The sequence below is a fragment of the Clarias gariepinus genome, chromosome 12 (assembly GCF_024256425.1).
Source record: "Clarias gariepinus isolate MV-2021 ecotype Netherlands chromosome 12, CGAR_prim_01v2, whole genome shotgun sequence".
NCBI classification, from domain to species: Eukaryota; Metazoa; Chordata; class Actinopteri; order Siluriformes; family Clariidae; genus Clarias; species Clarias gariepinus.
The window spans coordinates 8816986-8834405 of record NC_071111.1 but is presented as its reverse complement, the minus strand read 5'-3'; positions in this window follow the sequence as shown (position 1 = coordinate 8834405).

Below are 17420 nucleotides of genomic sequence, written 5' to 3'. Positions count from 1 at the left end.
AGTGGCAATTGTCACAAAGCAGCTTTACAGAACTAGTGATTAATAGTAATAAATTAGGGCATGTATGGGGAAAAAAACTATAGTTTGTTCATGATGAGCAAGGCATGGATGGCAAAAGAAAAATTCCTTAAGATGAAAAAAGGGGGAAAAAAACCTAGAGAGGAACCAGACTCAACAGGGAACCCATCCTCACTTGAGCAGTGTTTTTGCCCCTTAACTGCTCTTGTGTGTGTGTGGGTGTGTTTATATGTATATATGTACAGTGGGGGAAATAATTATTTGATCCCCTTGCAGATTTTCTAGGTTTGTCCGCTTACAGAGAAATGAAGGGTTTATGATTATCATAGGTTTATGGTACAGAATATCAAGCAAAAAAAACCAAAAAAAAGCACACAATACAAATGTTAAATCGATAACGATCGATTTGCATTTCAGTGAGGGTAATAAGTATTTGATCCCCAAGCAACCAACAATAATTCTGGCTTCCACAGACTGGTTATGTGCTCATATGGTACACATTAATTTAAGAAGGAGCTCCTAACAACAATGCGTTATGTGTATAAAAGCCACCTGACCACAGAATCTCTATCTTCCATTTAAATCTCATCACAATCAGCAAGACCAAACAGGTGTCAAAAGAAGTCAGGTACAAGACTATAGACCTGCGCAAGGCTGGAATGGGCTACATGACCATGAGCTAGAAGCTTGGTGAAAAGGAGAAAGCTGTTGGAGTAATTAATTGCAAATGGAAGAGATACAAAGTAACCATCAATGGCCTTTAGTCTGAAGCTCCATGCAAGATTTCACCTCATGGGGTAAGAATAATCATGAGAAAAATGAGGGATCAGTGCAGGACTACAAGGGAGTGAATGATCTCAAGGCAGTTGGGACTACAGTCACCAAACAAAAAAATGGTAACATGATATGCCGCCAAGGATTAAAATCAATGCAGCAAGGTCCCCCTACTCAAGAATGCACATGTACAGGCCCATCAAGTTTGCCAATGAACAGAAGGTTTGAGATAAAGTGAGACCAAAATTGAGCTCTTTGGCATCAACTTTTGGAGGGAAAAAATGCTGACTATGACCCCAAGAACACCATCCCTACAGTCAAGCACGGAGGTGGACACAAAATGCTTTGGGGCTGGTTTCATGCTAAAGGTACAGACTGACTTTGCTGCATTAAGGGGTCAATAGTCAATGGACGGGCCTTGCATTGTAACACTTGGACGAGAACCTCCTGAAGATAGGTCGTGGATGGGTCATCCAGCATGACAATGACCAAAAACATACTGCCAAGGCAACACAGGATTGAAGTCATAGAGTGGCCTAGCCAATCTTCAGACCAAAATCCTATAGAAAATTTATGGATAGAGAGCCGGAACTTTGAGTTGCCAAGCAACAGGCAAGAAACCGTAAAAAGTAAGAGAAAATCTGTAAAGAATAGTGGATCAAAATGCGTCATCTCCAGGTCAAGACCTTGTGATATCCATGGACAACAACCAAATCACTCCCTCAACCACCGCCCGCAATCTTGGGGTAACCGTGGACAATCATCTGTCATTTTCCCCACACATCGCTAACCTTACTCGCTCTTGTCGATTTCTTCTTTACAATATCAGAAGAATTCGCCCATTTCTTTCTTCACAGGCTACTCAGGTGCTTGTTCATTCCCTTGTTATTTCAAGACTGGACTACTGCAACTCACTCCTGGCAGGCCTGCCTCTGTCCACGATTCGTCCTCTGCAACTGATCCAGAATGCAGCAGCACGACTCGTTTTTAACCTTCTCAAGTTCTCCCACACCACCCCACTCCTCCGCTCCCTGCACTGGCTTCCTGTAGCTGCCCGCATCAAATTCAAAACACTGATGCTTGCCTACAAAGCCAAAAATGGCCCAGCACCCACTTACCTCTCTGCGCTAATTACACCACGCACTGCACCACGTTGCCTCCGATCCTCCAGCACTGCTCGCCTCATCCCACCATCTCTCAGGGATCGAGGGCGGCATTCATCCAGGCTCTTTTCTGTTCTGGCACCTAGATGGTGGAATGAACTTCCTCTAGATGTCCGTACATCAGAGACTTTGACTATCTTTAAACGACGACTCAAGACGCATCTGTTTCTCCAGTACTTGGACTAACCCCCCTCCCCCCGAAAAAAAAAAAAAAAAAAAAAACTCAGTTGTGTTGGACTAATGGTACTTAGTTATTAACCTAGTTAACCCAGTGTAAGTATGTATCCAATGTTGTAAACATTAAAGCACTTTTTGTAAGTCGCTCTGGATAAGAGTGTCTGCCAAATGCCTAAATGTAAATGTAAATGTGTGCAAACCTGGTAACCTAGAAAACCCAGAAAGATAAGTGTTTCCATTTATGTGCACTGTGTGCAAAGCTAAGGTAAGAGGGGAGGAAGAATCAGACCCCCATCTCCCTCTTCTCATCTTACACAGTAACCCTCCTTCCTCTCTTAATTGAGTTTTTCACAAACCCACACATTAATGGAAACACTGTTTTATTGTAAAAATTACCAAGGAACATCGCTAATGACACTTACGTGAGCGCATACTCGGAATCACCGCTGTAAAGTAAAAATAAAACAAATTAACCTGCATTTTTCCTTCGAAAGAAAATCGCGACAGAGCTTTGTTTCTGTGTAGGAAGAGAGAGAGAGAGTGTGTGTGTGTGTGTGTGTGTGTGTGTAAAGGCGAGAGGAGTTGTGCGTGTGTAAAGGTGCACGGTGTGAAATAAGGGCTACCACCAGTTAAGGCGCCCTGTATCTTTTCGAGTTGTGGTCAAGGGTGAACCGTACCTTTTTGGGTTGTGATTATGGGCGACCCGTACCTTGCCTGGATGTTGTTACAGGCGACCTGTAATACCCTTTCGGAAAAGGTACCTTTTTGGACGCAATACCTGTAATACCCTTTCAGAATGGTACCTTTTTTAGTATGTAATACCTGTAAATACTTTTTATCAATGTGGTTACTGGCGACCGTACCTTTTAGAATGCTACCTTTTTTGAATGCAATACCTGTAATACCCGTAAATAAATCTTTAAAAATTATAAAATTTAAAATTAGATGTATAATTTTTTTTTAAACTACTATAAATTTTAAATAGCATGGAAGGAGAGCATCCTGAACTATAGAAAAGCTCTTAGTGTAGCTAGATCAATGCATCTCTCCACTCTTATAGAAAATAACAAAAATAATTCTAGATATTTAATACCGTAGCCAAATTAACTAGAAATAAGACCACTTCAGAAATCTCCACGACAACATCGTACAATAGTGAGGACTTAATTAAAATTTTATTATTAAAAAAGTTAATAATCAGGCATAAAATTGAGGCTTTGAAACCGGACAATGCAATTGATGCAGATATTAAAACAACTATGTCAAATCGGAACCTAGAATACTTTACTCCCCTTGAAGAGAATGAACTAATTGCACTCATCTCATAAACTTAGATTCTATACGGACACATTTTCTTAAACAGATAGTACCAGCAATAACAGAACTCCTGTTGAGAATCATTAATTCCTCACTCAGCATTAGGTATGTTCCAAAATCTTTTAAATTAGCAGTTATTAAACCAATTACAGTAAAACCTCAGATTACGAGTAACGCCGTTTACGAGTGTTCTGCAGGATGAGCAAAGATTTTTAATACATTTAGACTTGAAAAACGAGCATTGTCTTGGTTTACGAGCATGGAGTATCAAGTTTCACGCATGTCTTTCTTGTTTAACGCCGAGCGTCACGTGATCACAAGCGACCAACGTTTTTTTCTCTCTTGCGCTGCGGAATCTTTTCCCCTGCTGGGTCTTATTGCTCGTCTCTTACTGGTATAATCAACATCCGTGCACGCGTGTACTGTTTACTAGAACACTGTGACCCCGTGTGCATGTAAAACATATTTTATTTTCAATTTTATTTTATTTGTATAGCGCTTTTAGCAATTTTCATTGCCGCAAAGCAGCTTTACACAATCAAAAGAATTATTTAAGTTTGTATGAAATGTGAATTTGTATGAATCAAAATGGTCTGTTTGTCCCTGGTGAGCAAGCCGAGGGCTACAGTGGCAAGGAAAAACTCCTGAGATGGTAATAGGAAGAAACCTTGAGAGGAACCAGACTCAAAAGGAAACCCATCCTCATTTGGGTGAAACAGAAAGCAGTAAATTATCTGCATTTATACAGTGTGTTAGGTGGCAGGCAGTTCAGCTATAATAGCTGATGTTAATTGATGTTAATATGGAGTCTAGGTAGTTAGGACTAACTATTACAGCATAACTAAAAGGGAGAGCCAGAAGGAAACACAAACATGAGGGCTTCCTGAGATGTAAAGCAAACAATAACCTTACCGGTAGCAAACCTGAGTGATTAATGAGAGTGAGGAAGACAGCATCTAAACATACCAGTTCACCATAATACGCTACGTCCATGAGTCCCCCAGATCTGCTCCTTTACCTAAGGCAAATCTATTTATAAAAATGCTTGGCTAAATAAATAGGTTTTTAGCCTGGACTTAAACACTGAGACTGTGTTTGAGTCCCGAACACTATTTGGAAGACTATTCCATAATTTTGGGGCTTTGTAAGAAAAAGCTCTGCCCCCAGTCGTATTTTTCATAACACATGGTACTGACAAGCAGCCTGCATCCTCTGACCGAAGTAGGCGTGGCGATTCGTAAGACACTAGCAGTTCGCTCAGGTACTGCGGCGCGAGACTATTTAATGCTTTATATGTCAAGAGTAGTATTTTAAAATCAATGCGAAATTTCACAGGGAGCCAATGCAGTGAAGATAAGATGTGGATAAGATGGGGGTGATGTGCTCATATCTTCTGGTTCGAGTGAGGACTCTCGCTGCTGCATTCTGGACTAGCTGAAGCTTATTTATGCATTTAGCTGAACAACCAGACAGTAAGGCATTACAATAGTCCAACCTAGAGGTTATAAAAGCATGAAGTAGTTTTTCTGCATCGTTTAGTGACAATACATTTCTTATCTTGGCAATATTTCTGAGGTGAAAGAATGCTATCCTGGTGATATTATCTACATGAGCTTCAAATGAAAGGCTGGAATCAATAATCACACCAAGGTCTTTCACTGTTGCACTTGATGGAACAGAAAGGCCATCTTAAATTACGGTGTGATCCAAAATTTTACTCCTAGCTGTATGCGGTCCTATGACTAGAACTTCTGTCTTATCCGGATTAAGCAGAAGGAAGTTAATTAGCATTCAATTTTTTATGTCCTGCACACATTGCTCAACTTCAGTAAGCTGTTTTTTCTCATCAGGTTTTGCTGAGACATAACTGTGTCATCAGCATAACAATGAAAACTAATACCATGCTTACGGATTATGTTGCCCAGAGAAAGCATGTATAGGGAAAAAAGCAGTGGAACTAAAACTGAACCCTGCGGAACGGCAAACTCCACTAGAGAACATGCAGAATAATCACCATTTAAGTCTACATACTGATAACGATGGGTCAGATAGGATCTGAGCCAGGAGAGGGCTGTGCCCTTAATTCCTACTACATTTTCTAATCTGTGAAGAAGAATAGCGTGATCAACGGTGTCAAAAGCTGCACTGATGTCGAGTAATACAAGCATAGTTACACAACCCTGATCAGAGGCCATTCTATGTAGATATAAGCATAGCTTCTCCGCTACCATCTTTTCCAGGGGAGGTTTGATATTGGCCTGTAATTGGACAGCTGACAGGGGTCGAGGTCAGGTTTCTTAATTATTGGTTTGATAAAATAATAAAAAATAAATCTTTTAAATTAGCAGTTAATAATTTAATCTTTCTTAATAAAAAAAAAATCATTTTTTTTTAAAATCTTTTTATTTTTTTACATTTAAAAGAAAATATTTTGTGTTCGGAAGCATGTGTACTGTTTCTTATAACAAGTGTGTGCGCGCGAGTAAGGCAAAAGAAATTCTCAATACAGAGGTTAAAAATCGATTTTCTTCCTCACCTTCTGGGTCATTTGTTTGTTTGTTTTACTTTACAGCAGTGATTGTTAGTTTGCGCTCACACAAGTGTCATTAGCGATGTTTATTGCTGATTTTCAGATAAAACAGTATAGCGGGAGAGAGACGTTGATTTATGAACACTGTTTACGGAAGTGTAGTCCAGTGCGGGAGATGCATTGTGGGTAATGCAGTCCGGTGTGTGTGAATGCGAATGCGAGATGTAAGCTAGGATATAGAGCCTGAATTTTGTTCTTCAGTAGTTTTTTTATTTGGATTTAAGTGCAGGATCTATCTAAAAGTTTGTACTATAATCTGACAATGCAGAAAATAAAAGAACAGGCATGCATCGACCAGTTGGTCCATCTAATCTTTACACAAGTATGAATTAACGGGCTGTTACGCTGTTGCGAGCAACATAAAAAAAAGCAGAGAGGCTTTAATAATTTAGAGAACAACAACAGTCTTTCCGTTAATGTGAGTGTGTTTGAACGAGAGGAGAAAGTTTTAATATGTAAGATGAGGAGGGGGAGACAGGAGGGGCTGAAAGCAGAAGTCTCCACTTACTCTAGCCTCACACACACACACACAGACACCGCCTGCGTGCACAAAGGGAAACGCTTATCTGCCGGGATTTATTTTTTACTTTTTGAAAGGTTTTGTATTAATTATTTTTATGTATTTATTTTTTTGTGCTGTAGAACAAATAATTTAAGTTTCCATTACTTCCTATAGGAAAATTAAATTTGGTTAACGAGTGTTTTGGAATACGAGCCCACTTCCGGAAAGAATTATGCTCGTAATCCGAGGTTCCACTGTATTAAGAAACCTGACCTCGACCCCTGTCAGCTGTATAATTACAGGCCAATATCAAACCTTCCGTTCATCTCTAAGATTCTTGAAAAGATAGTAGCGGAGCAGCTATGCTCATATCCACATAGAAATAGCATACATGAACTATATCAGTCAGGATTTGGGCCTCATCACAGCACAGAAACAGCACTCGTTAAAGTAGTAAATTACCTCCTATTGGCCTCTGATCAGGGTTGTGTAACTATGCTTGTTTTACTCGACCTCAGTGATCATGGGATTCTTCTTCACAGATCAGATAATGAAGTAGGAATTAAGTCAGCCCATTCCTGGCTCAGATCCCATTTGACCGATAGTTATCAGTACAGATCTAACCATTAAAAACGCACGTTTCGAGAAAAGGGTTGCCGCGGCTGTGTGCGGCAAGGTGTGAAAATGCCCTTCATTACCTGTAGGGGGCAGTCGTGTTTCAATCTGACGTATTGTGTGTCTACTGAAGCCGAAAATGGGTTCTCTCTCTTAGGCACCCATTGACAGCAACCGACGGAGCTCATAAACGTGTCGAGCTCAAACTGTAAATACTGATATGTATTTACTCATTTTCTTCTCTTCTATGATGATACCTCGTTAACTGCGCTTTCTTCATTTAGTATTATTATTACTATTATTGGTAGTAGTAGTGGTACTAGAAGGGCTCAGAATTTATTATTGTTATTATTATTACTATTATTGTTGTTGTTGTTCATTGTGTTTATGTGCTTTAAATATACACTAAACAATAAACACTGCATTTTGCAAAGCGAAAGCGAGTTGTGCGTTCGGCTTTTTGATCAAAAGGCTAATAAACGTGTGCGCAGAAATGAGCAGATAAAATAAAACAAACACAAAAATATGCTATTTCATTAATTAAGCATTAAGTCTATTAGCTAAACATTTAGTATGATAATCATAAGTTGTTCTGTGACATCATTCCATCTGTGACGTCATTCCATAGTTGCATGACTATTGAGCACGGTAAAATTCTGTTAAGATACGGAAGTTGTGGAGAACACAAGCCTTTGACGTAATCTAAAAGATATAGCAAATAGGTTGTTATAACCGTAATTTAAGACCGTAAGCTACAAGATACAGCAAGTCGTTATAACCACAATGGATTTATGCAAAAACTTTAAGAACTGTTAAACTTTAATGTTGAAAATAAAACAAGAGACAAAGAATTCAACGAACGTTTGAGTCGTGAGTAACCAAGTGTAACAAGAAAAATACACGTCAGAACTTGTGAATAACATGCCCGTTCATGTAAAGTCAAAAGCTTTCTTCGTCGTTCAAGCGAAGACAAGTGACTTAAAAGCGCACCTTCGCTGCATGTGAATTCTCAGAAAAACACGCAGTGACTGTTGACAAGCAACTGAAACCAAAAGTAAGGATTTGCCTGCTTTAGATGGGGAAGACAACAGCAGGCGTTAGAAATGGAGGAAGCACAATTAAAGGCACAACTAAAGGCTAACCAAGCACAATTAAAGGCACAATTAAAGGCTAAGAATCGAAACAGAGCTTGCAATGATTAATGCTGAAAAAAAAAGTGTATCAGGGTTGTGAAGAACGACAAAGTCCCGCAGGACAGAGTGTGGTCATCGAACCGAGTGGTGCACATGATCCCAAATCGGAATACAATGAATATTACGAGCACAGTGCGTCATCGGAATATCTCAGACTGCCATCACATCGCCAGGCAGCCCGCTTAAGTGTGCCCGTAAGTGTTGGGAGATAATTGCATACCTCCATAGTACCTGTTAAAATAAAGTCCAAGAAAAGCGACAAGACAGTAGAAGTGTATGCCTATATGGACCCAGGTAGTTCTGCTACTTTCTGCACAGAGTCATTAGCAAGGCGGTTAAATGTTCAAGGCAGAAAAGTTGACATGATGTTAAGCACCATGAACTCAAAGAAACGAGTAGAAAGCCATGTGCTTACTGACTTGGAGGTTAGTGGCCTGGAAGAAAACTCTCCAGAACTTTCCAAAATGTTTACACAAAAGAACATCCCAGTCTCAGTGAAACATTTCATAACAGCACGACATTGATAAGTGGCCATACCTCAGTGAAGTAAAATTGCCTCAGATCGATGCTAGAGTCGAAATCCCATAGGCAACAAAGAGTATAAGCTTCTAGAACCATGGCAAGTAACTAACAGAAGGCACAAATGGCCATATGCGGTAAAGACTGCCCTTGGATGGACATTGAATGGACCTCTTCGAGAATCGGCCGAGGAAAGCATGCATGACAACCTGCAGGCGAGCGCCATAGTCAGAGTTTCCATCGAAAGTGTAGAAAAAATGCTCATACAACAGTATAACCATGACTTTCCTGAATGGAATTGTGATGATAAAGCCGAGTTGTCACAAGAGGACTATCAGTTTTTTTAGACTCTGTGTTTTTAAACTCCCGGCAGTTTACCAATAATCACTTCTACAGTATATCGGTCTTCCATTTAAGAAAGCAGATATTTAAATGCCCAACAGCTGAAGTGCAGCCATGCAGCGCGCACTAAATCACAAAAGAAAATTTAAAAATAACCGCTCTTTTCACGAGGACTATTCAAACTTAATGAACAACATGTTTGAAAAAGGTCATGCAGTCAAGGTCCCTACACCTCACTTGAGTCGTCAAGATGGCCTAGTGTGGTAAATAACTGACCATGGTGTATATCATCCTCAGAAGAAAAATCTAAGGGTGGTCTTTAACTGTGCTGCCAGCTACCAGGGAGTATTATTGAATAGCGAACTCCTACAGGGACCAGACATAACGGACTCACTCAGTCTCCACTCCAACATACTTTCGCCCTGTGACGTACAGGTAGCTTCCTGTTTTTCGTATTGTTCCCGCGAAAGTTCCTCGTTTGTTTGTATCAGGGTTTAGATTACATTACCTTTTCTTGTTTATTCTAAATAACAACATTAACTAATTTTCAGGCTTAAATACTACTGGATTTTTGCCTTTTTCTGTTTGTCTGTTTTTTGCGCTTTTTCGAAGAAAGCGCGTATCATTTGAGAACAAGCGGAATCCATCACCAAATAACTACTCAGGTACGATATCATGTCTAATATTCAGCTTGTTCAGTGTGTAGAGTGCAGGATGTTTAGACATTCTTCCTCCGTCGTTAGTGGTAATTTTATTTGTGATAGGTGTGTGTTAGTGAGCACTCTGACGGAGAAGATATCAGCGTTAGAGGAGCGCATCCAGACTTTAGAGATGGTTAGAGAGTGTAAGAGCAGTGTTATTCCTGTAGCAGACAGTCTGGGTGCCGCAGGCATAGGTAACCAGCCCCCCGACTCCGGCATTAGAGCCCTCACAGCGGGGCGAGTGGGTGACGACTCGGCGGCATACTCGTTCAGCCAAAGCTAACGCTAAGGCTAGCCCACCGGAGCACACCTCTTCTGCGCTTCACGTGTCCAACAGGTTTGCTCTCCTCAGTGATGCACCCGCTGAGAAACCTGAAAGAGCTCTGGTTATAGGAGACTCTATACTGAGACATGTGAAATTAGCTAGGCCTTTAGGGGCACCAGCAGCAGTGATTAGGTGTATCCCGGGAGCCAGAGCACCGGACATAGTAGGTAATCTTAGAGCTCTAGGACAGCATAGGTTCTCTAAGATAGTGGTACATGTTGGAGCTAATGATATATGCCTTCGTCAGTCAGAGGTTTGTAAGAATAACTTTTCAAAGGTGTTTAAATTAGCGAAGGAAATGTCCGATGACGTAATATGCTCTGGTCCCATCCCAATGAGACGTGGCGACATAGCTTACAGCAGGTTATGGTCGCTGAACCGCTGGATGTCCAGGTGGTGCTCTGAAAACAACATGGGCTTCATAGATAATTGGAAGACCTTTGATGGCAAAACTGGCCTGTTAGGGCGGGACGGTGTCCATCCCACTCGGGAAGGTGCTGCACTCATTTCCTGTAGTATAGCTCATAGTTTCAGTAGAGGCCTAGTTAATCGGTGACAATCCAGAGCCCAGGCCAGGGAGCAGACAGACAGGCTAAACCAACCATCTGCTAGCTGCATAGAGTCGTCACTCAGGGTTCACTATATTGAGACTGTGTCTGTTCCCCGAGTTAAGCAAAAATGTAGAAAGACCCAGAAAGTCTGTTTTAGTAATTTAATTAACATAGATACCACAAACTCAGATCAGACTGAATGCGCAGCCGGCACCTCTGATCTGAAGCTAGGACTGTTAAATATTAGATCTCTCGCATTTAAAGCAGTTCTTTATTAACGAAACTATCACAGACCAGGAGTTTGATATATTATGTTTAACTGAAACCTGGATTAAACAGGATGAGTATGTAGCTCTAAATTAAGCTAGTCCTTCTGGATACAGCTACATACACCAGCCTCGGTTAACTGGTAGAGGAGGAGGCATCACAGTTATTTTCAATGATAATCTGGCTATCGTACAAAAACACAGATTTAAATTTAATGCATTTGAAATTCTCTATAGTAACAAAGTCAGATCAGACGATTCTGCTAATCATCATTTACAGCCCCTCAGGGCCGTCCTCTGAATTTCTCTGTGAATTTGCAGATTTCCTTTCAAACCTTGTCGTTTCCGTGGACAAAGCGTTAATTGCTGGAGATTTTAATTTTCATTTTGAGAATCCAGAAGACCCTCTGAGAACAGCATTTATGTCCATACTGGACTCAGTAGGAGTAAATCAGTGTGTAGTAGGACCCACTCATAAAGCAGGTCACACTTTGGACTTAATATTATCCTTCGGATTAAGTATAAGAAACATAATTACAATTCCACAGTCTGAAGTTATATCAGATCACTGTCTTGTCTCGATTAAAGTGTCTCATAGTAATGTACGCACAGCACCGCGCTACCGCCTTAAAGGTACATTCACGTCAAATACCACACAGAGCTTTATCGATAACCTTCCAGAGTTATCAACTTTGATTGAATCGCCATTTGATTCCACAGAACTCGATCAAGCGACTGAATATCTAGAGTCAACACTTTGTCATAGCTTAGATAATGTAGCTCCAGTTAAAATAAAAATGATTAGAGATAAGAAACTTGCTCCTTGGTATAACGATCACACACGCACTCGGAAAAACAAACCGCTCGGAAATTAGAACGCAAATGGCGTCAAACTAAATTGTTAGTTTTCCAAATAGCATGGAAGGAGAGCATCCTGAACTATAGAAGAGCTCTCAGTGCTGCTAGGTCAATGTATCTCTCCACTCTTATAGAAAATAAAAATAATCCCAGATTTTTATTTAATACCATAGCTAAATTAACTAAAAACAAGACCACTGCAGAAATCTCCACAACATACAGTAGTGAGGATTTCATTAACTTTTTCAATAACAAAATCATAAATATTAGGCAAAAAATTCAGGCTTTAAAACCAGACAATTTAAGTGATACAGATGATAAATTAATCACATCACATCAGAACCTAGAATACTTTACTCCCCTTGAAGCGAGTGAACTAATTTCACTCATCTCCTCTTCAAAATAGTCAACCTGTGAATTAGATCCTATACCGACACATTTTCTCAAGCAGATAGTTCCAGCAATAACAGAACCCCTGTTAAAAGTAATTAACTGTTCACTCAGCAGTGGGTACATTGTTCCTAAATCCCTTAAATTAGCAGTTATTAAACCACTAATTAAAAAACCTGACCTTGACCCCTGTCAGCTTTCCAATTACAGGCCAATATCAAACCTCCCGTATCTCTAAAATTCTGGAAAAGGTAGTATCACAACAGCTATGTTCATATCTACATAGGAATAGCATACATGAACTGTAACAGTCAGGATTTAGGCCTCATCACAGCAAAGAGACAGCACTCGTTAAAGTAGTAAATGACCTCCTAGTGGCCTCTGATCAGGGTTGTGTCACTATACTTGTGTTACTAGACCTCAGTGCAGCTTTTGACACTATTGATCATAGTATTCTCCTTCACAGATTAGAAAATGTAGTAGGAATTAAGGGAACGGCCCTCTTATGGCTCAGATCCTATTTGCCTGTTAGTTATCAGTTTGTAGATTTAGATGGTGACCATTCTCCATGTTCTCAAGTTGAGTTTGGTGTTCCACAGGGTTCTGTTTTAGGCCCACTGCTTTTTTTCCCCTTTACATGCTTCCTCTAGGCAACATAATTCGTAAACATGGTATTAGTTTTCATTGTTATGCTGATGACACAAGTATACGTTTCAGCAAAACCAGATAAGAAAAACCAGCTTACTAAAGTTGAGCAATGTGTGCAGGATATAAGAGATTGGATGTTAATTAATTTCCTTCTGCTTAATCCTGATAAGACAGAAGTTCTAGTCATAGGACCACAAGCAGCTAGTAGTTAGCTTTCTGATCACACTGATTTTAAATGGCCTTTCTGTTCCATCAAGTGCAACAGTAAAAGTATCCATGTATCCAATGTTGTAAACATTAAAGCACTTTTTGTAAGTCGCTCTGGATAAGAGCGTCTGCCAAATGCCTAAATGTAAATGTAAAAGACCTCGGTGTGATTATAGATTCAAGCCTTTCATTTGAAGCACATGTAGATAATATTACCATATACATTATAATATATATGGTATATAATATATTATAGCATTCTTTCACATCAGAAATATTGCCAAGATAAGAAATGTATTGTCACTAACCGATGCAGAAAAACTACTTCATGCTTTTATAACCTAGGTTGGACTATTGTAATGCCTTACTGTCTGGTTGTTGAATGCAGCAGCGAGAGTCCTCACTCGAACCAGAAGATATGAGCACATAACCCCTATCTTATCCACATTGCATTGGCTTTCTGTGAAATTTCACATCGATTTTAAAACACTACTCAACGTATAAAGCATTAAATGGTCTCGCGCCGCAGTATCTGAGTGAACTGCTAGTGTCTTACAATCCGCCACGCCTACTTCGATCAAAGGATGCAGGCTGCTTGTCAGTACCGCGTATTATTAAAACTACAGCAGGGGGCAGAGCTTTTTCTTACAAAGCCCCAAAGTTATGGAATAGTCTTCCAAATAGTGTTCGGGACTCAGTGTTTAAGTCCAGGCTAAAAACCTATTTATTTAGCCAAGCATTTTTATAAATAGATTAGCCTTAGGTAAAGGAGCAGATCTGGGGGACTCATGGACGTAGAGTATTAGGTGAACTGGTATGTTTGGATGCTGTCTTCCCCACTCTCATTGATCACTCAGGTATGTTGATGGAGAGGTGATTGGTTGCCTTACATCTCTGGAAGCCCTGCCGGAGTCTCTGGTTGCACTCTGCACTAAATATACATCCCCTTCTTACATTGTTCGACTGTGACCATACCCAACTGTTATTTCTCCATCTCTTTGCTCTCTCCTTTTCTGCTCTCTCCTCTCTCTCTCCCTCTTCCTCTACCCATCTCTCTGTCGAGCTATACATGTCGCTCCTGAGCTGCCAGTGATCCAGACCCCCTCTGCCCGCTGGACCTCTCTAACTCATCCTGGAGTCCTGCTTCTGGTTGGAGATTTCATCACATGGATGCCCCCGTGTGGTCTGCCTGAAATGCGTGTGGTGACTGGGGTTGGTTCCACTTTTCCATGAAGGTGGTCCTGTCCTCGACTGATGCAGACAGCTGTTCTCTGAGGACCTGTGACTTCAGTCGCTCAATAGTTCAGGACTGGAATTTCTCACAGCCTCCAGGAACAAACTGGACTTTAATCTTACACATCTCCTCTTATACTGAACTTCCAGTCTCGCATATTATTATGCACATCAATCCCTGCTATCTGTTTTCACCCAGATGAGGATGGGTTCCCTGTTGAGTCTGGTTCCTCTCAAGGTTTCTTCCTATTATCTCAGGGAGTTTTTCCTTGCCACTGTCGCCGTCGTCCTAGGCTTGCTCATCAGGGACAATCATAATTTTGATTCATACACATTCACATTTCATACAAACTTAACTTTAATTGTGTAAAGCTGCTTTGTGATGATGTAAATCGTTAAAAGTGCTATACAAATAAAATTGAATTGAATTACACGCTTTAGACAAGAGGAAGTTGCCATGATGGCAGATGTGGAAGCCATCATGGCAACTTCCGCAGAAAAAGACTCAGATTTGCTGCGCTTCCTATGGTGGCCGAATGGAGATGCAAGTCAAGATTTGGTCAAGTACAAGATGGTCGTTTATCTGTTTGGTGTAAAATCGTCTCCAAGTGTTGCTAACTTAGCTTAGGAAAACAGCAGAAGAAAACCGCAGCAATGCATCTCAACACAGTACTTAGAAACTTTTATGTAGACGACTGTTTAAAGTTTGTTTTGAGCTATGATCAAGCAGTTGCGTTATATAACAATCTCACCAACCTTTGTGCAAGTGGAGGGTTTCACCTCACCAACTGGGCAAGTAATAGTCGTGCCTTACTGACTTCTATTCCTGAGAATGAAAGAACCAAAAGACATGAGAGACTTAGATTTGAGTAAAGATGCACTTCCTGTCGAGAGAGCTCTAGGGGTATTGTGGTGCATTAATTCAGACACGTTCAAGTTTAAGATTAGTTTAAAAGAGCAGCCTGTGACCAGAAGAGGAATCTTGTTAATTACTAGTTCAATTTACGACCCCTTGTGCTTCCTTGCACCAGCCATACTGCCAGCTAAGATTTTAATGCAGCAGTTGTGCAAAGAAAAACTCACATGGGATGACGACATTCCCGAACAGTTTGCAAAAAGATGAAAAGCCTGGCTACAAGAGCTGCATCAATTGTTTGAGTTTAGTGTGGGAAGATGCATAAAACCAGTCGACTTCGTCACAACTACAGCACAACTTCATCACTTTTCAGATGCAGGTGGGATGGGATATGGAGTTGTCTCATACCTTAAGTTGATAAATGCTAATGGACTCACACCATGCATTTATGATGGGGCATTCTTGCGTAGCACCCCTGAAACAAACCACTATTTCGCAAATGGAATTGACTGCGGCAGTAGTTGCTGTGAACAATGACTAAATGTTTAAACGTCAACTGGAATGGAATTGCTGGACTCTATGTTTTGGACCGACAGTATAACTGTTTTGAGATATTGACAACGAAAGGCTTCGCCTTAAAACCTTTGTTGCCAACAGAATTGCCATTATAAGAGAGTCAACCAAGCCACAGCAGTGGGGGTATGTCAATACTTTAAAAAATCCAGCCGATTCTGCATCCAGGGGAGTTTCTTGTGAAAAATTCATGAAAAACGTTGTTGAATCCATGGTCCCTCCTTTCTCAAAGAACCAGAGTGTAGATGGCTTGAGAACATTCATGACCTGTCAATAAAGGAGGACAATAATGAGATCAAACACTCAGCTTCAGTGAATCTTGTGAGTATTACAGAGAGCACAAATGCTGTGAACAAACTGATCAATTATCACTCTGACTGGTACAAATTGAAAATATCTGTTGCTTGGATTCTTCGTATCAAGGACCTGCTTAAACGGAGAACAAAAAATGCGTAAATGACTCAATAACAGAAAATTACAAGTCTGACAATTCAGGACTTAAGAGCAGAAAACAAGTCAAGTTCATTCAGGGCCAAAAATTCAAGGAAGAAATTTCTATGCTGCAAAAGGGTGGTGTTTCTGTAAAAAGGAACAGTTGCCTCTCCAAACTAGATCCAGTTCTGCAGGATGGAGTGCTGAGAGTTGGAGGGCGTCTTGGTAGATCTGCAATGCCTGAGCACCCAGTCATTATACCTAAAGACTTACACATCACAACTTTAATCTTAAGAGACATTCATGAAAAGGTTGGACATTGTGGAAGGAACTATATGCTTTCAAAATTGCGGCGGAAATACTGGATTTCGACTGCTAACTCCCTGGTGAGAAAGCTTCTCTCCAGTTGTGTAACATGTAGAAAGATCAGAGCAAAGACGGGTAAACAAAAAATGTTAGAACTGCCACGTGACAGAATAACACCAGATCACCCACTGTTCACTAACGTAGGAGTAGACTACTTTGGACCCTTCGATGTCAAACGAGGTAGAAGTAATTCGATATAATTCAATTCAATTTTATTTGTATAGCGCTTTTAACAAGTTCAAGTTGGCTTTGTCATTACAACCATATACAGTTAGTACACAGTGAAACGAAACAACGTTCCTCCAGGACCAAGGTGCTACATGCAACATAAATTTACAACATAAATTAACATAGACACTAAACTAGCTAACCAAGAGGCCTAGTTAGCTGGCTAGCAGAGACAGACCAGAGAGACCTAACATAAATTACAACATAAATTAACAAAAACTAACTAGCTAAGTATAACATTTTTATAGACAACATAAAGGGCACGTGCAAATGTGTAAACAAGAGCAACAACAAAGTGACAGTGCGCAACCACGACATAACAGAACAAAATATGGTGTTGAGGTAGTGGGTAAATAAACATTCCTTAAAACAGCAGCAAGAATTGAGGAATTAGTGCAAAAAGTAGTCCAGTAATGGTGGTGTAGGTCAGTGTGTCTGCGCTTGTGTTGATTAGTCAGTCCAGTTCCAATATTTTGAGGTAGTTGAGTTAAGCTGTGTGATAATGTTTGTGTGTGTGTGTGTGTGTGTGTGTGTGTGTGTGTATCAGTCCAGACCCTTTTTGTTGAGGAGACGGAT